A 20,908-nucleotide genomic window follows, 5' to 3' on the forward strand; every position below is an offset into this window, starting at 1 on the left:
ATGTTTATATGAAGGTGACAATAGCTCAGAGTAGGTTATATGACGTCCTGTTTGATTTAGTGATAAATGCATAAGATTTTTCTTTTTGCCCATTATACATATTGTGGTCTCCATAGTTCCCATTTTCATAGGTCTCTCGTGGGTCATCTCACAATAGATGAGTTAGTGAATGTCTATGATGAATTGCTCAAGGGGACATGTCCTAACTATTCACCATGGTATCTTGTAAACTATAAGATTTTAGCAATTATGTGAAGAAATGCTTTGTAAGTCCTGGCTTTTGCCCTGTTTATAGTCCAGGGAGACAAGCGAAGACTGAACAAATTGTAAGGTACAGACATGTAAGAATATAGAGATATACGAGGCAAAGGTATATAAATTTATTGATGTGCAATATAATGTGCTTCTATGAATTGTACTTACCTCAAGTATAGATAAAAATCATGCCAGTGCGTTTTGGAGCATGAAGAACATAACATTTATTCATGTTAGCTTACATGCTGCAATCCTATCTGATGTTTTATCTACAGTACTTTATGTATTAAAGGGCAAAAACTCATTGCAAATACTTAACCCTTTGAGTGAGAGATGTGAGAGATGTTCAAAATATCTGCTAAAAATGCCAACTTTTCACATTTGTTATATAAGTTCAAATAAAAAATGTTATGTAAAAAAATATTACGGGTGAGATTTAATGGGATGAGAGATTCAGAAAATGAGAGATTTGGTGAGAAATCTCCAGTTTTTTAAAGCGGCAATCATTTACACTCCAAAATCAAACTGGTTTGCAGTGTAAATGATTGCTGCTTTAAAAAAACTGGAGATTTCTCACCAAATCTCTCATTTTCTGAATCTCTCATCCCATTAAATCTCACCCTATATCTCCTATATAAAGTAACCTTTCCAGGTCATTATGATGAATAAAGATGTTTGCTTTGAAATTTTTGCACATTTTTTGACAAAATATTGACAAATTCACTTGGCACTTAAAGGGTTAAATATCCTGTACAGATGGATCCCCTCTCATTCTTGCTCGGCTCTCGCCCGAAAGTCCCTGCTGGCGAGAGCTGGCGGAGAGAGGAACTCCATCCGACTGGGACGCACGTGCATCTCATGCACACGCGCTTCCCATTCTTTTGGCGGCTGGGCGGCGGGACCCTGGCTATCTCAGCTTCAGGGAGACGGGCAAGGTTGGGGGGGGTGTTGGGGTGGCGATGGGGACCATCAGTGGCGGCATGGGATGGGGCTGGCGGCTGGCGGGGGCTGGCGATGGAACCACCGGCCCCTGCAAAGATGAAATGCGCTCCATCTGTATGTCAGATATCCAACTATGTATTTGTGATATAATGTAAGACTAATGTTTTATGCAAGTCAATAGTCAAAAATGTATTAGTACAACGAATTTTGATTAATTTGCGCTAGCTCAGGGAGGCAGAGGGAGATCAGGGAGGTAAATGTGTGGCTTAAGGACTGGTGTAGGAAAGAGGGATTCGTGTTCATGGAACACTGGGCGGACTTCTCGGTCAGGCGCCATCTTTTTTGCCGTGATGGATTGCACCTGATAGAGGAGGGGGCTGCGGTGCTGGGGGGAAGGATGGTTAGAGGGTTGGAGGAGATTTTAAACTAGGCAACGGGGGGGGGGGGCAGCAAGACATTATGGGACCATCAGGGAGAGAAGCCGGACTGGGATCAGGAATCATATGGGGGAAGGAGATGGGGGGGGGGGGGGGGACAGAGACACAGACAAAGTCCTGGGAAATAACAAGGGTATAATCGGGGGTAACATTCAGGGTGCATCAGGAATGTCATGTAATAAAATGTTATGTTGTAACAGTCACATTACCCCATTACAGTTCTTAGGTACAGATGATCTTAGTATACGGGAAGGAGGGAAGGACAGAGGAAGAATTCCCAGAACTATAAATAGGGCAGGAAGTTTGCATGGTGGGGAGGGCTGTAGAGACTCTACTAAAGGGGAGAGAGGAAAGAGGAAGCTAGTAAAGAATTCAAATGGGTCCTGGGGTGAAACTAATCACAATATTAATGCCATATCTAAAAATAAACATAAATTAAAATGCTTACTGGCTAATGCAAGAAGCTTAGTGAGTAAAATCGGGGAGCTAGAAACGGTGATCAGTAGAGACGACTACGACATCATTGGTATTACAGAAACATGGTGTAATGAGTCTCATGACTGGGCATTAAACATGGAGGGATATACACTCTACAGGAAAGACAGGGAAAATAGAAGGGGTGGGGGTGTGTGCCTATATGTAAATAATAACTTAACATCATGTGAGAAAAATATGAGCAAAGACCTAGAAGAAGAAAACTCGGAGACAGTGTGGGCAGAGATAACCGACAATAATAAAAAAAACAAAAAACAAAATTATAATAGGGGTATGCTATATACCACCAAATATAAACTAAAGGGAAGAGTCTCTTCTTTTAAACCAAATCAAACAATCATCAAATCAGGGTCAGGTATTAATTATGGGGGATTTTAATTTACCCGACATTGATTGGGAAAACGAAACAGGTAAATTAGCAAGAAGCAATGGGTTCTTAAGCTTACTTAAAGACCAGTTTATTACACAAATGGTAGAAACTCCAACTCGTGATGAGGCACTCTTGGACTTAGTATTAACAAATAACACAGACTTAGTTTCAAACACAAAAGTAATTGAACAATTATGGTTTCACTGGAAATCATATGGTTATTATTATGGAAATAAATATGGTTTCACTGGAAATCAACTTCAGTAAATTACATCAAAAAGGATCTGCAAAAATACTAAACTTCAGAAAAGCGAACCTTTGAGTTATTCAGGGAAGCCCTAACAGGAATTGGGTGGGAAACGGTTATGGAGGGAAAAAATGCAGAGGAAATGTGGGATACTCTAAAAAAGGTGCTTGATTCACTAACTATTGAATACATTCCTAAAGTAAATAAAGGTAAATTCAATAAAAAAAATCCACCATGGTTGGACAAAAAAGTAAGGTCAGCTATCAACAATAAAACAAGAGCATTTAAATTCTATAAAAATAACTTGAATGAGGAGGCGTTCGCAAAATACAAAGAATCAAACAAAACTTGTAAAGGGGTAATCAAAGCAGCTAAAAGATTATATGAAGAGCGCATAGCCACTGAAAGCAAAACCAACCCAAAGAAGTTTTTTAAATACATAAATAGTAAACGATTAATTTAGGAAAACATTGGCCTACTAACTGATACTAGTGGAAAAAGTGTTACTGAGGAAAAGGGAAAAGCAAAACTGTTAAATGAGTTCTTCTCATCAGTATTTACTAAGGGAGAGCAGACTGTGGAACGAACATTTACCACAAACGGGACAAATAAGCCAGATTTCATTGTGGATTTCACGCCAAAGGAAATAGTACTGAGGCTAAGCAAACTCAAAACAAATAAATCACCAGGGCCAGATGGGATTTATCCGAGGGTATTAATGGAATTAAGGGATGAACTAGCTACCCCCCTACATTATATCTTTAGCAAGTCACTATCGTCAGGTATAGTACCAAAAGATTGGAGAATAGCAGAGGTAGTGCCAATATTCAAAAAAGGAAAAAAGGAAGATCCGTTAGTTTAACATCAATTGTGGGTAAACTATTTGAAGGATTTTTAAGGGATGGTATCCAGGAATATTTAGACCATCCCAGTCTACTCAGTACTAACCAACATGGGTCCGTGAAAAATCGTTCATGCCAAACTAATCTACTAGGGTTCTATGAAGAGGTTAGCAAAAACCTCGATAATGGAAATGCTGTAGATGTGATTTTCCTAGATTTCGCTAAAGCATTTGATACTGTCCCACACAAGAGATTGATTAATAAAATGGAGAACCTAGGATTGGGTGAAAACATCTGCAGATGGGTAGGGAATTGGCTATGTAATAGAGAACAAAGAGTGGTTGTGAATGGTGCCGTATCAGATACGATACCGGTACTAAGTGGAGTGCCCCATGGTTCGGTTTTGGGGCCCATTCTGTTTAACATTTTTATTAATGATATTGGGATAGGGTTACTCAGCAATGTATCCATCTTTGCGGACGATACAAAGTCATCAAATCATCAGAAGATGTCACCATGCTTCAAACTGATCTTGCAATTCTAGATGAGTGGGCAAAAAAATGGAAGATGAGGTTCAATGTAGATAAATGTAAGGTTATGCACCTTGGGAGACACAACCAGTGTGCAAGTTACAACCTTAGCGGAGAGGAACTGGGTAATTCCATACTTGAAAAGGATCTAGGAGTCCAAATAGACAGCAAACTGGGATGTAGTGCCCATTGTAATGTAGCTACAAAAAAGGCCAACAAAATTCTGGCATGTATTAAGAGGGGAATGGAAACTAGGGACTCAAGGGTAATTATGCCACTGTATAAAGCATTGGTGAGACCTCACCTCAAGTACGGAGTGCAGTTCTGGGCCCCACACTATAAAAAAGAACATCATAGAATTAGAAAAAATCAAAAGGCGAGCAACAAAGTTTATTAGGGGAATGGAGAATTTAAGCTACAGGGAGAGATTAAGCAATTTGGGACTATTTACATTGGAAAAGAAACCTTTAAGGGGGGACATGCTCAACATGTACAAGTATATCAAGGGCCAATATAAGGAACTGTCACACACTCTCTTTTCTACTAGAAAGGAATCTAGGACACAAGGGCATGAGTATAGATTAGAAGAAAAAAGATGTCATTCAGCTAGTAGAAAGAATTTCTTTACGGTCAGAACAGTCAAACTCTGGAACTCTCTTCCCAGAGAGTTGGTAACGGCTGGCTCATTAAATGCGTTCAAGGCAAAGTTGGACAAGCATTTACTGGATAAAATCATCCATGTGTACAAATAAGAAATATAATCTGTCTGTAAAATATCAGAACCTACCAAACCAGCAATGGATATCTATACCAGGTTGAACTAGATGGACGCAAGTCTTTTTTTAGCCTTACCTACTATGTAACTATGTAAGTTTCATGGAAAAAGGGAAAGAGAAGCAGTAACGGCAGTGATTCATGACCTTAAGATGATTCAGCATTTTCACTAAGAGTTCTAGTGCAGACTACCTCTGATATACTAATCCCACTAATCCACCAATTAGAATAATAGATATTTGGATGCATCAGCAATAAACTACCAAAAAGTCTACCAGATTGAATGTAAAAAAACTTTAAAGCCCTAGACACACTAGGTGACCCTAACTGTGGCTGATATAGTTAAAAATATTGGTCACAGGTGGCTGGTATTGAGTGTACACACTGAACAATATTGGTAAATGATATTGTTCAGTGACATCCCCGGTTGTTGATGAACATGTGGGTCATTTGGCTATATAGCCAAATTGACCTGCTTGTTCAGCAGACGGGAGGGGAAATTAAGGACGCACGGTAGTGTGCATCATTAACAATATTGAGTGTACAAACTAGACAATATTTTAAAAGATATGGCCCCTTTCTGAGGGATATATTTTATGATATATACTCTATTGCAGGGGTGGCCAGACTTTTGTAACCCAGAATCTACTTTATGTACACTTAATTACCAGTGATCCACCGGCGTCTCCCCCTGTGCAAAATATTTATCTCCCAATGCAATACACCCCTTATATATTATGCCACACAGAGTCAAAAATCACATTATGCCTTAAATTATGAGCCAAAATTCACATTTTGCCACATGGCATGAGCAAAAATGCACCTTATGCCACACAATATGAGCCAGAATTCACATTATGCCACATGGAATGAGCCAAAATTCACATTATGCCACACAATATGAGCCAAAATTCACATTAAACCACACAATATGAGCCAAAATGTCAAATTATGCCACACGGAACAAGAAAAAATTTACACCATATGAGCCAAAAGTCACATAATGCCACACAATATGAGCCAAAATTCACATTATGCCACAAAATATGAGGCCAAATTCACATTATGCCGCATGGTATGAGCCAAAATTCACATTATGCCATACAATATGAGCCAAAATTCACATTGTGCCACAAAATATTAGCCAAGATTCACATTATGCCATACAGAATGAGCCAAAATTCAAATTATGCCACACGGAATGAGCCAAAATTCACATTATCCCACACAATATGAGCCAAAAGTCACATAATGCCACACAATATGAGCCAAAATTCACATTATGCCACATGGTATGAGCAAAAATTCACATTATGTGACATGGTATGATTCAAAATTCACATTATGCACAGCAGTATGAGCCAACATTCAGGGATAGAGTAAGGGACAGCAGGGAAATACAGACAGAGAGATTATATATAAAATTCCATCACAGGCAGCAACTGGGATGAATTAACACTTGTAAAGAGACCCCCTTCCACCTCTACCTCCCATCACATAGCATCTAAAAAATATGGTATCATATGTTATATTTTTTACATGCTATTATATGGTGGGAGTGGGTCTCTTTACATGTTTAAAGGTGCCCATGCTAATGGATGAATTAGAGCAGCACCCGGGGAACAAACACCGCCAATTCTGACATGGCATCCCGACATCATCAGATGACTTCCGCAAATTTCCGCCCACTGACTCCCCCTACATGCCCGGCTGTTGACCTTCGCCAGTCACCCGGCTGTCAGTTGGAGAATCTGCGCAGACAGACTCCAGTAAGGGAACAACAGGGAAAGTTAGCGACATTACATTATAAAAAATTCAAACAATGCAAGAGTAATAGAGGCAAGTAATAGTGCGCAGAAAGCAGCCAAATGTGGTCCTACTCCAACGAAGGACTCCATAAACTCTTCACCAAAAGTGACACAAGACAAAAAACATACTGGAATATATGACCTATACAGCACTTTAACTGGAAATCCACATGCTGTACTTAATTCATCCAGCAGGTTGTCATGAAAGGAAAATATAAAATATATCTTTCATGGTGTAGTATTTCACATTAGTTTAATGCACATAATTCATGACATACACAATGATCAGATCAATTCAGAAAACATTAAAAAAACAGTGTTCAAAGAATCTTTTAAAATGCCAGTGTAGGGAGCAGGTAATTACTGAGTTCAGAGAACTGCAAGGCACAGTTCAATATGAGCATGTGTCCATAAAGGAGTAGGGTTTCTGGTAATCCTTAGTTCCTCTGCAAGATGGTCTGTATAACCCAGATGCAGTGCTGGGGTCTGAGTTAGGCAGATAATACTCCATTCCCCTGCAGACCGTGGGAAGCAGCAGCAGCAGAGGAGGAGAGCGACTAATGCTCCACCATACACCAGACTCACAAGCCTCTCCATGCTGGGGTCTGAGTCAGGCAGCTAATACTCCATTCTCCTGCAGACCGTTAGAAGCAGCAGCAGCAGAGGAGAAAAGGGACTGTTGCTCCACCATGCACCAGACTCACAAGCCTCTCCTTGTAGGATAGGTCATATACTCCAGATTGTTTTTTGTATTATATAAAAAAGGGTGTGGTATAGGGGTCCGACAGTCATTATCCTGACGTCGGTATCCCAACTGGCTGGACCCAGACAGCATGGCGATCGCAACCTCCGCGAGCCACCTATTCTATTCTCCCTCTATGGGGGTTGTGGACCCCCACGAGGGAAAATAGCCGACGGCCATCGGGCACCCGGCTGTTGGCCATCGGGATCCCGACGTCGGGTGAATGCCTGTTGGGATCCCGACTGTCGGGATCCCGTCCGGCACCCATAAAAAAAACCCAGACTGGTGCTCTCCAACTGCCCTCAAAGGGTATCCCCTCAAAGGCTTTTGCTTTTGTTTTATTTTGGTATTTGTATTTATTAATATTTTTTACCATTATCATTTTTCATTATTTTTTTTTTAATTTTTAGCATTACTATTCCTTGTTTCCCTCCTGTTCTCCATAGTCAGCAATGACTCTGCTCTCTCCCTTTTATTCATAATACAAGAGCTTGTTTCTTTTCTGTATCCAGCTCCTTATTCTGGTTGACTCACAAAGCTGAGAAATTCACAGCTTTGCCAGTCCATCAAACACTGCCCGCATGGATGCCCCCCCACCTATCGTATGACGAGATTCCCCCGAACGCATGTGAATGGATGTTTTGCATAAACATCCATTAACAGCTTGCATATGAGGAGGAAATCATTTGATGGACGCTGACCATCAAATGATTTCTACAGCACTCGCATATGTGAAACACCTTCCTGGTGTCTCACATCTACGAGCATCCTGTGTGGGAAGCGTGTGGGCAGCTGACATCCTCTGAACACACGTTTCACCAGCCCATTTCCATGGGAACACCCTTGCATTTTCATGGGAACGAACATGAAACGCTGGGTGTTCCCATGGCCGCAGCTCATTGCCACCGCCTGTCGCCCCCTGCCCGCACTGCAGTTCAAGCAATTCACCGTGCTTGCTTGCACCAAGCAGCTGCACATGCGCAGAATGATATATTCGCATGCACAATCACTTGTCATAGCTCCCCTGCGTGAACATGCAGGGGAGCGAGGCGATTAGAATAAGGGCCAGTGGGGCAGATGTATTAAGCTTTAACAAGATATAAATCCAAGGGTGAAAAGGAGAGATAAACGTCCAGCCAATCACCTGCTAACTGTCATGTTACAGGCTGAAAAAAGTCAGTAAGGAGCTGATTGGCTGGACGTTTATCTCTCTTTGGGGCAGATGTATGAACGTTCGTTATGGGGGAGAAGGGGTATTAGCGCACGTTATGTGCGCTGATACCGCTTCTCCCCCATGTATGAAGCAGGTGAGATGCGCCCCTGTCCATATCGGCGCTGCTATCAAAATGATAGCAGGCCGAATGTATGAACGGTCAGCATCGCTGACCGTTCCGCACGAAGCCTGCTTTGGCTTCGCCAGCATCAGGCTGGCGAAGCCCTATCTAAACAGCAGGGACAGCGCTGTCCCTGCTGTTAGGTCTGGGCTACGCTGGGGATCTCGCGTGAACAGCGAGATCCCGCGCATGCCCAGTGCGGCCGGCCGGGGGACAGGAGATAGCGCATCAGTATTAACTGATGCGCTATCTCCAGAAAGGGACATCGCCGGAGGGGGGAGTTAACGCTCCCCCGCTTCGGCAGACAAGATGTTAATACATCTTGTCGATGTCCCTTCCTGCTTCGCCTCGCTATTGAGGCGAAGCAGGAAGTATCATAGCGGCGCGATAAGCGCTGCTATGATACATCTGCCCCTGTATCACCCTTGGATTTATCTCTTGTTAAGGCTTAATACATCTGCCCCATAGTTTGCAAGACAATCATGGAAAGTCTGACTGGATCACAGATGGAATAATTTTTTTTAATGGGATCTCACTTGTCTCAAGTTATTACAGACAGGTTTATGGAGGAGTGTGCACAACCAGGGAGTTTAGGAGTCTATTAGTTTAGGAGTCTATTAGTGTGCAGTGCACTAAGGATTGCTGCACTATAACGTTTGTATTAGTAGCATGTCCTTCTGCTCCTCTTCATTATTATCTTCATTACTACAGTATATTCATCCAGATAAAGAGAAACATTTTGAAAGTGAAATATTCCAGATGTGACATGATGTTTAATCTAGAGACCTTTGAAAAGTTTGAAATAATGATCTGCATTGTTGGGTTATTGGCTTGCTCATTTTTTTTAAAGGACTACCTAGATACAGGGATATATGTACTAAGCTGTGGAGAGAGAGATGAAGTGGACAGAGATAAAGTACTAATCAGCTCCTGTCATTTTTAAAACACAGCCTGTAACAGCAGTTAGGAGCTGATTGGCTGGTCATTTATCTCTATACACATACCTCCCAACAGTCCCGATTTTATCGGGACAGTCCCGATTGTTAGGGCCTGTCCCGCTGTCCCACCCGCGGGCGGCAGTGTCCCGCGGTGTGGGGGGGCTGTTGGGAGTCCCCCCTGTCAGCTGCTAAGCAGCGGGGAATAAACGCTGTGCGCATGCGCACAGCGTCTATTCCCGCAGCCAGGGGGCTGGGGGCATGGCTAGAGGCTCACAGAGCCTCTGGGTCATGCCCCCATAGCGGCAGAGCCGCGAGTATAGGCAACGCCCCAAATTAGGCCACGCCCCCGAAAATTTCGGCGCGCCTCTGGCGCGCGGCAGCAGCTTCCCGACGGATGAACTTCAAAAGTTGGGAGGTATGTATCCACTTTATCTCTCTCCAGGGTTTAGTACATCTCAGTTTCTGTCTATTGCATTATGATATAATGCTGTGCATTTAATAATCAGTTTATTAGCAAATTGCCCCTAACCCACCCCCATCTCATAGCTCGCCTCCCAAGTCAAGTTTCCTGTGTGTTGGCCCAGACCACAGAGATATGCTCACTGATTCTGGGTTGCACTGATATTATTGCCTTTTCTATGTTGACATCCTGTCTGTCATATACTGTATACCCACTCTCTTAGACCAACTGAGAGCTTCAAACTGCAATTGCAACCTTCCTTTATAATATAGAACTCTTCTGACAACCTGTCTTGCAGGATTCAATACTCTTAGTGCAGATCTCTTATACATCTCAAGTGGTTCTGTCTTAGCAGAACTGCCTTTTTCAGGATAGCACAACGGCCTTACACTGGCACCTTTTTACCCTACTGCGCATCATATGGGTGTGGCCACACAGTTTGTTGCCCTGAAGCCTCCGACCTTTTCATACCCCCACTATCCACGTCGGCGTGGAGTTGATTTTAGATAGTGTGGCGAGCTCAGCGAGCTCAGCGAGCGGACGCGGAAAACATGTCAAGTAATCCGTGTCCCCTCGCGGGGCTCGTTGCGATCGCCACGCATCGGGTTTGGTGGCTCGCTGCGCTCGCCACACTATCTAAAATCAACTCCACGCCGACGTGGATAGTGGAGGTATAAAAAAGGTCGGAGGACGCGTACCGCTGCCCCTCGCAGGCTTACTGTGCTCGCCACGCTTTGGGTTGGCGTTGATAGTGGGGGTGGCGTTGACAATGGGGATGCATTTAACATAGTAAGCACCCATCAGGGTGCTTGTACAATTAAAAAACGCATGTCATACAATAAAAAATCGCATCTGATCGCATTGCATGCGATACAGTCTACAATCATCAGGCTTGGTGGGATCAAACCTGGTGTTGTGACTAAGGTATATAGATGACATACTCTTTTTCTGGAAAGACTCAAGGGCGGATCTCAAATCTTTCTGCTCACATCTCAATGACGATGATCTTAATATCAAATTAACCTTCAATATCAGCAGTACAGAAAACAATTTCCTTGATTTGACTCTCAACATACAAGATAACCAGCTTGAGACAAAATGCTACAGGAAATCGATTGATACAGCTTTAAACATACAGAAAGTGAACATATCAGTCAGTGGTTAGAAGGAGTACTGTAGCAAAGACTCATTTTTACACATGAAATGAAACTGCACGGAAAAAGCTATCTGAGCTTCTCAAATTCAAGAAATGTGCAACAATTTTTGTGCTAGGGGCTACAATCATATCAAGCTGGATAAAAAGGACAGAAGTATTAGGAATGCAAAGGGAAAGCATTTTAACAACAAAAAACCAAAGAAGGAAGAAAAGGACAATATGCATGGGTGGGCGTTCATCACCAAATATGGATTACATCAGAGAGAATTCTTCAGACTCCATTGCCATAATCTTCAAAAATATATTTGGTACTTGAGTATTATCACGGTGCCCATTACGTAGTTTACGTAGTGGTGTTTTGAGAATACCAATACACCACTATGCTGAGTATGTAAACTACCAATACACCATTGACGCGTTTCGTTGCACTAGCAACTTTATCAAGGTGATAAATGATCACCTTGATAAAGTTGCTAGTGCAACGAAACACGTCGGTGTACCACACAAGTGACCTTTTATATCTCAGTCACCATCAAGATATTCCAGTGACCGGACCAGCCTCAGCATCACAAAAAAAGGTTCTCCCGGGTGACGATCTGGTCGAGACCCTCATCTGCTTTCAAGGGAGCCAGTGCTACAAACATCCCAGGCTAAACAAACACAGGAGGCTGCTTCCTCCATAAAGCCATTTGGTACTCTTTACCTAGAAGGGCGCCCGTCGCGGGCATCGCGGGTACATTTATGTCTGGCCGCGACGCGACCGAGGCGATGCCCGCGATTTCCCATTGAAACCCATGTTAAACATGGAAATCGTGTCGGTCGCGTCGCGGCCGGCCATAAATGTACCCGCGATGCCCGCGACGCGATGCTCCCGATTTCCCATAGGAATCAATGTTAAAAGGCGCGATGGACCCGATTTTACTGTTAAATGGCTCAATGGACCCGATTTGGCCATAGAAATCAATGTTAAATTGGCCACAGAGCCCATTAACCCTTAAATGTCCCCCCCAATTTTTAACGCCACCCCACGATCCACGCAAACCCGAAGCGTGGCGAGCGCAGCGAGCCCGAGAGGGGCGGCGGTACGCGTCCTCCGACCTTTTCATGCCCTACTATCCACTAGGGCGTGGAGTGAGAATATAATAGTGTGGCGAGCGCAGCGAGCCACCGAGCCCGAAGCGTGGCGAGCGCAGCGAGCCCCGCGAGGGGACGCGGATACCTTCACAGTTATACGCGTCCCCTCGCGGGCTTCACAGGTGTCCGTGGCGACGCCGACACCTGTGAAGCCCGCGAGGGGACGCGTCTACCTGTGAAGGTATCCGCGTCCCCTCGCGGGGCTCGCTGCGCTCGCCACGCTTCGGGCTCGGTGGCTCGCTGCGCTCGACACACTATTATATTCTCACTCCACGCCCTAGTGGATAGTAGGGCATGAAAAGGTCGGAGGACGCGTACCGCCGCCCCTCGCGGGCTCGCTGCGCTCGCCACGCTTCGGGTTCGCGTGGATCGTGGGGTGGCGTTAAAAATTGGGGGGGACATTTAAGGGTTAATTGTGCTTATTTGGGCTCTGTGGCCCATTTAACATTGATTCCTAGGGCCAAATCGGGTCCATTGAGGCATTTAACAGTAAAATCGCGGTCAATCAGCCTTTTTAACATTGTTTCCTATGGGAAAATCGCGGGCATCGCGGCCATCCCGATTTACCCGCGATGCCCGCGATGACCGCGATGAACGCGATTTTTACCCCCGACGACCGCGATTTCAATCGCTGGCGCCCTTCTAGGTAAAGAGTACCAGCCATTTTTAACAACCTTTAACCTACTTCCAGGATCAAGCTATACAAACGAGGCACAACTAGGAACGGACACTCAGCTACAACAGGTCATTTGACCTATCGGTTACTATACACATATATAGACCACTTCAGCAATTGGTCACTTATCGTTATTGTTTTTACCCTTAAATGTTGTATGCATATTTTTATCCATTTTATGTTTAATTAAAATTGTGTTATATATAATTACTAAGGTATTCACTTACTCATTGTCACCAACCCACATAGTGCAGTTAGACTCCCTTTTTTTCTCATTAAATTCTGCACTAGTTTACATAGGGTAAAAAACTTAAATTTGCTCTGTGTATGGCCAAAACACTGCAGCAAACAGTACTTACATATGGCTTTGCTAATGTGCATATTTCTGCTAGAAGTATGTGGAAGAAATAATTACATGTTGTTTACAGTGTCCTATAGGATCCCATAAAAAAGTGTTGAAGGTAGTTTCTATTCAGTGTACTTACTTTACTATTAAAAAAATTCAGTATTCCTACATTTGTCGTGTTGGTATAAAGGGTGTGGATCGTTTGGTCTACAACAACTAGGTCGACAAGCATTGGGTCGACACCACTAGGTCGACAGGCAGCAAGGTTTACATGGGTCATTGTCGACATGGGTCAAGGTCGACATGGGTCTAGGTCGACAGGACATTAGGTCGACACAAGCATTAGGTCGATATGGGCAAGGTCGACAGTCAAAAGGTCGACATGATGTTTTTCACAGTTTTTTTACCCAAATGTCAACACAGTCGACATGAACACAGTTTGAAGTGCACCGCATCCCCTCGCTCACGATGCTTCGGGCACGGTGCCTCGCTACGTTCGGCACACTAGTGGATGGTAGGGCATTAAATACCGCCTGTCGGGACATGTCGGCTAAAAAATCAGTGAAAAACCCCACGTCGACTTTTTGACCATCGACATTGCCCATGTCGACATAATGAACGTGTCGACATAATGACCTGTCGACCTAGACCAATGTCGACCTTGACCCATGTCGACAATTTTGCATGTCGACCTAGTAGTGTCGACCCAATGCTTGTCGATCTAGTTGCTGTAGACCTAATGACTGTATCCCGGTATAAATGTGACATTGCAGTGTCATGCTGTAATATAAACATAATTTTATTTATTAATAAATCAATCATTAAATATTGGCATGGTGTTTTACTGTGGGAAAAATGTGTAACCACCACTTGGATTTTTAGAACAGGTCCCATTTTGTGTATTACAACATAATTAAAAGCCTGTTAAACTTTGAAACTATGCAATAGTACAGTAACTTTGAAATAATATTCATATATTTTGATATACCAGTTCAATATGCCTTTTCTTAGAACTACTATAGATGAACCGAGAACGAACTATGTTACAATTTTCTGAATGAAGCGCTGTACGGTAGCATTTAAGTTAAGTACCCTTAGGAAAATCTATCAAAACACATTTTTTAAGCTGCAGTAAAATTATGATTTGTATGCCATACAGCACAACAATGCCTATGCATACGGATCAGTGAATACAAATCATGGCTCCTAGTTCAAAGCAACTAACACATCTACAGTAACAATGAGATCAAAAAGCTTCTAGTTTCCGGCAGTAAAACTATTTTTTTAAGTATTTGGAAAGTTTAGAAGTTTAGCTGAACTAAATTATTTTGGAGCATACTGCATTAGGTCATTTACTTAGATATTATTTATTAATAGTTTCTTATATAGCGCAGCAAATTCCATTGTGCATTACAATAGAGATATGTGTATATGTGATAATATAATTACAGGTCCTCCTGTATGTGACTATAATTATAGGCCCTCATTCTGATGTGCACGGTAAGCTGTGAAGCTCGCAGCTTACTGAGCAGTTGTTGCGCCACACTGCTGCCCTGGTGAAATGTCACCCCACTGCCGCCATATCCTTTTGCAACCATACGAGGGGATGTTTTAGGAAAACGCATCCCCTCGCATGTGCCCACTGCTGTAGAAATCATTTGTTGGTCAAATGATTTCTCCAGGGCTCGCAAATATTAGTCAGTGGAGACTGGGAGGCTGACATCATATGACATCAGCCACCCGCCCCCAGCACACTGCATCATGCCACCATTTACATGAGAATGCACAGTGTTTGCATGGGAACGCCCATGAAACAGTGGGCGTTCCCATGATGGAGCACCGCCATCATGCTGGCCCCTCCCCCGTGCAAGAACCACGCCGACGGTGCAGGTCGCAAGGGTGCTTGCACGGAAGCCCTGCACATGCGCTTAACTAATTATGCACATTGCACAGGGTACAACCATCGGTCTGCTGTATGAATGCATGGGGGACCGAATGGATCAAAATGAGGGCCTTTGTGTACTGCAGTGGTTCTAAACCTCGGTCCTCCAACAGTGCACGTTTTCCAGGTCACCTGGAACCTGCTATTAGAAGTACTTTATATCACCGTCCAGCACTTAGCAGTCCAGAATTTCTGTCTGTTTCTCTCTCTCTCTCTCTCTCTCTCTCTCTCTCTCTCTCTCTCTCTCTCTCTCTCTCTCTCTCCCCTCTCTCTTTCATAACACATACTGTAGCCATAATGAATTTACACTTAGATATGCCACATAATGCACAATGCCAGTCTTTCAGCTTAATAATAATAATAATAATAATAATAATAATAATAATATATTATATTAGACAATAGAAAATATTATATAGAAGATTATAACACACACATTTCTTGCTATACATCTGTGCTTAATTATTAACCACATGCTGCATTCATGTCTTTAAGCAATGTGAAATGAGTTCCCCGTAAAATTGGTTAAAATAGCTGCTATAAATAATCAGAGAACCTTTCTCTCTCCTTTTTTCGCAGCCAGCATTTTTCTTTCCTTCGCTTCAATGCATCAGTCCAAACTGAGAAGCGCTTGCGCATTAAAAGGCATTGATCTGTGAATAATGTACTCCCCCTTCTTCTATGAATAAAGCCCACTGCCCACAGGGACTAAATTTCAAGGCAGATCTCTATTAGCTTATTTTGATGTTTTTATTCTTTCGTGATTGGGAACCATTCTCTGCAGCCAAAACAGACACATTTCCGAGGGCGTTGAGTGAATTTTTAGATCTCCTTAGAGGAGCAAGCTTAAATAAAACATTAGGCCACTGCCAAAGCTGACTGGCTTGAGTGATGTAACATCTCATGCGGTTCATGCATTTCAATGTAAGTTTACACTCGTGTGAACATCAGCTCTGCCATCCTGTATGGCTTTAAGTGAAGGTTTGCACGCAAACATGGCCTCCATGAAAGTTACCTCAGGCTAAAGCACTTCCATCATCGACAAAATTAAGTATTATACTGGGTCTCCAGTGGTTAACTCTGCCTCTGATTCGACTCTGGCCAATGTTTAATTAATGATGTGAGATTGTCCTTTTATTTTCAGTCTCCCGCAGCAGGTGAGATTGTCATATCCACTAAGAGAGAACGAGAGAAGATTGCCAGGCACTCGCGTGGATTGTTTCCCCAGTTCTTAATTTCTGTTGAGAGGCACGCAATATAAACAAAGTTTTGCTTAACTGCAGGAACATTTGTCAGGGCTTTGATACACACAAACTTCCACTTCAGCACAATGAAAACATTGCATTTTTTCTAAACCCAAGAGCTCAGAGCTTTTTCTGCCTCAGCAACAAATATTCTGGCTGTTCCTATAGGCTGGCAGTTGTGCAGCTAATTTGTGGGAAGATTTTTCCTTCATTCTCTATTTTAAGAGATATGATATTTGGTGTATTTGTGTTCACATTTTGCCTCAGAACTTTTAATGCATTTTTAAAATAGGATATAATGAACGATTTGCATATTTTCACCCAAAGCTGACCTACTTTCTAGAAATAAAGTCACGATGATGCACTAAACAAAAAAACATAAATAGCAAAAATTCATTTCTACTACATATTATTCCAATATGTGTGTTCATGATTACGCAAGTGGAGTTAAGTGCAGCCATGACATAAATATGTAACTATGGATTTGCGGGTGTTTAAATGCCATTGTAAGTGGCTACTCGGATTCGGTATGAAATCCCGACGGTGAAAATCCCGACGGTCAAAAATACCAACAGCTATTGACCGATGGTCAAAATCCCGACATGGTCAAAATCCCGACATGGTCAAAATCCCAGCATGGTCAAAATACCGACATTTCAAATCCCTACAAGCTCAAAATCCTGACAAGGTCAAAATACCGACATTTAAAATCCCGACAAGGTCAAAATACCGACATTGAATGTAGACAGGAGAAAAAGTCATGACTTTCGGTCGACAGGTCGCGAGGTCGACATGGTTTTTTTCACTGTTTTTTTTTACACAAATGTCGACACAGTTGACAAGGACACAATTGGAAGTCAACCGCAGCCCCTCCCTGCGCTCGCATCGCTCGCAATGCTTCGGGCACGGTGCCTCGCTGCACTCAGCACACTATTTTATTCTCCCACCACGCCCTAGTGGATGGTAGGGCATGAAATACCAATTGTCGGCACATGTCGGGTCCAAAAACTGTGAAAAAAACCCATGTCGATCTCACGACTGTTGACCGAAAGTCATGTTGACTTTTTCTCCTGTCTACATTCTATGTCGGTATTTTGACCTTGTCGGGATTTTAAATGTCGGTATTTTGACCATATCTGTATTTTGACCATGTCGGGATTTTAAATGTCGGTATTTTGACCTTGTAGGGATTTTGACCTTGTCGGGATTTAGACCGTTGGTCAATGGTTGTCGGTATTTTGACCGTCGGGATTTTAACGATTGGGATTTTGACTGCATCCCGGCTACTCGCCCCCTAATCAGCCTGCAGACACCAAAACTGGTTTGAAACAACTGTTAAATGCTGTGTACACAAAAAAATAGTTTTATTAACTTATTTTTTTCAAAAACCACCCATAATTCGGTTTACAACATTTTTTCAAATATAGCAAAATATTTTATTAAAAACAATTATATACAGGTCGGGTCTCCCTTATCCATGGCTTCCAGAAACCGTAATATTGCGAAAATCGTAGTTTTAAAGAATATTTTGGATCTTCTTTGGGTGGGTTTCCATGCCCATTTTTTAATGCACACCTCACCCCCAATGTCCACGGTGGCCTTCAGGATCCTCTTCAGCTGCAACTCCGGTCCCAGGGGTGCATTGCACAAGTGCAAGGGCGTGCTGGTGAAGTCACTGGTGCGCCCATGTACTGGCGCAATGCATCCCTGGGACCGAAGATGCAGCTGAAGAGGATCCTGAAGGCAGCCGTGAACTCCAGGGGACACCATGGATGTTGGGGGACAACAAGGGGACCAGATAAGTATGTAAAAAAATATTCCAAAATCCGTAAAAATCCCTTATCCAAAATGCTTGTGGTCCCAAGCATTTTGGATAAGAGATACTCAACCTGTAATTAAAAATGTGTCCTTATACATCTTTGTTACAATTGTTCCCAACAGCCCCTCTCAGCACACTAGATACCATAAGACTGTGCTGTCGTCGTGCATCTATATTGTATACTTTTTTTTTTAAACTGCGTCTACTGTATGTCACAACGCAACACATCTAGGGGTTTATTTAATAATTGAAGATGGGATGTTGCTATGGCACATCAGATCTTGTCAGATAAATTGACTCAATCCACCTGAATTGGATCAAATCTCACAAAATCTCACAAGTGTAATGGTGCCCATACACGTTACAATTATTGTATACAATATTGTATACAATATCGCATCTCATCCGATCTCGGTTTTGCGATGAGATCAGATGAGATGAGATCTAGTACAAAATGTATGTGCAGCACATACTTTTTGTACTAGATCTCATCTCATCTGATCTCATTGCAAAACCGATATGCAATGAGATGTGATATTGTATACAATATTGTATACAATAATTGTAACGTGTATGGGCACCTTAAGGGGCCCTTTAAATAGACCAGAGCCTGCAGTGATTTGTCAGGGCTCCAGCTATGCTGTGTGACAATGGCTGGTTAGTCACACTCCCAAGATTCAGCCATCTGCAACATGCAAAATCAGTGTTGGCTCCAATATCACAGTCCAGGAGCAGCGATGGGTGCACTGTTGCCACTGCAGTGCAGGCTGATCAGTACCAGGTGGGAGCTGTCGTGTTCTTGCAGGTGCTATCAGGGATTCTGGCTATAGCCAATTTACCACACAGCAGTAGCCAGTGTGCTGGAGAGCTCTGTTGGAAAAGCAGCTTTGATCCTGCTCTGAAACATACAAGTGTGGCTATACATGTAGATGCCCATTCAGGGCTTTGAGCCCAGAGGCATGTGTCTCCATTGATTGAAGTACAAGTGTTAAGTATAGAATTAGATGCATTTTAGGCAAAAAATATGCATATACCTAGGGCATGGGTGCCCCAACCGGTCCATGAGATCTACCATCGGTCCATGTTTTCCAAATAACCTAGCTGGTGCACAGCTGTAATCATTACTAACTGTCACACTTTCAAACATGCTGCATTTATAGATCCACAGGTTGCCTGAAAAACATGAACTGTTGGTAGGACTTGTGTACAGGGTTGGCCATCCCTGGGCTAGAAGGCATTTCACAACCCCCCAACTTCCCCAGTGCACATAGAGCCCATTGTAAAAATAGTATCCACCCCCAGTGTCAATAAATTCCTTAGCAGCAACAGTTTTACATTAACATAACACCCCAACCCCAATGATGATAAATCCCCAGTGGCACTAAAATACCCACTCACCAAGGTCCATAGGCCCCATGTTTGTACCCCAATGCAATGTCTGTCACTGTATCTATGTATACCTACAGTATGCATATTACCTCACTCTCCATATGTCAAATAAAATGGTTTGTGTATATCTGGGGTGGCCAAACCAGTCCTCAAGATCTACCAACACTTCATGTATAACAGAATCTATCAATTAGGAAAGTATGCAGCACATGTTTGAAAATGTGACAGTTGGCTTATACCTGTGCACCAGCTAGGTGGTCTGGAAAATGTGGACTGTTGGTAGATCTTGAGGACCGGGTTGGCCACCCCTGGTGTACTGTATATTGTTTACTCCCTCTAGTTGTAAAATATAATCATTGCTGTGACACTTACAGCACCTCTCCCCATCCCCATCATGCAGAGGACAGCAGGGACTGATGCTCACTGAACTGGAACAGATCAGCATATCAATTCTAATATGTGTATTTATCTAAGTGAGACAATACGATCACTTTTGATTTCAATTTAAAAAAAGATAATTATATTGGAGCAACTAGGTCCAGAAAACCAAGGGCTGTTTTAAGCAGGAGGTGTCCTAATCCACCGAAGGTACCTGAGCTGCTGGCATTTTAAGTACCAAGTTGTTAGGATCTGACTTTGTAGGGATAATGCTGTATCATAGCCCCTTGTCCGTCCTCCATCTTGTTTTTCTCTATTCACCTCTTTCTTATATCTCACTCGTTTCTCTCCTGATTTAATTGCTTACACAGTGCCCCTCTCTTGCAGTAGTCCTGACTGCCCACGGTCTAAGCCATGCCGCGCCCCAGCCAAGTTGCCCGCCCCTCTCCACATTACCGCGACGCCGCGGAAGCCTCCCCTGCTGCTGCACCGCCAGCCCCTGGTCCTGCGACCCATGGGCGGGGTGGTAGGCGGTCGGCGGCGGGGAGTACTAGGGCTGCGGCCATTGTGACATTACAAGCGGGCCATTGTGACATCACAAGTGGACCATTGTGACATCACAAACAGGCCTTTGTGGCATCACAAGCGTG

This window comes from Crinia signifera, chromosome 1 (assembly GCF_055691185.1).
Source record: "Crinia signifera chromosome 1, ASM5569118v1, whole genome shotgun sequence".
In the NCBI taxonomy this organism is placed as follows: domain Eukaryota; kingdom Metazoa; phylum Chordata; class Amphibia; order Anura; family Myobatrachidae; genus Crinia; species Crinia signifera.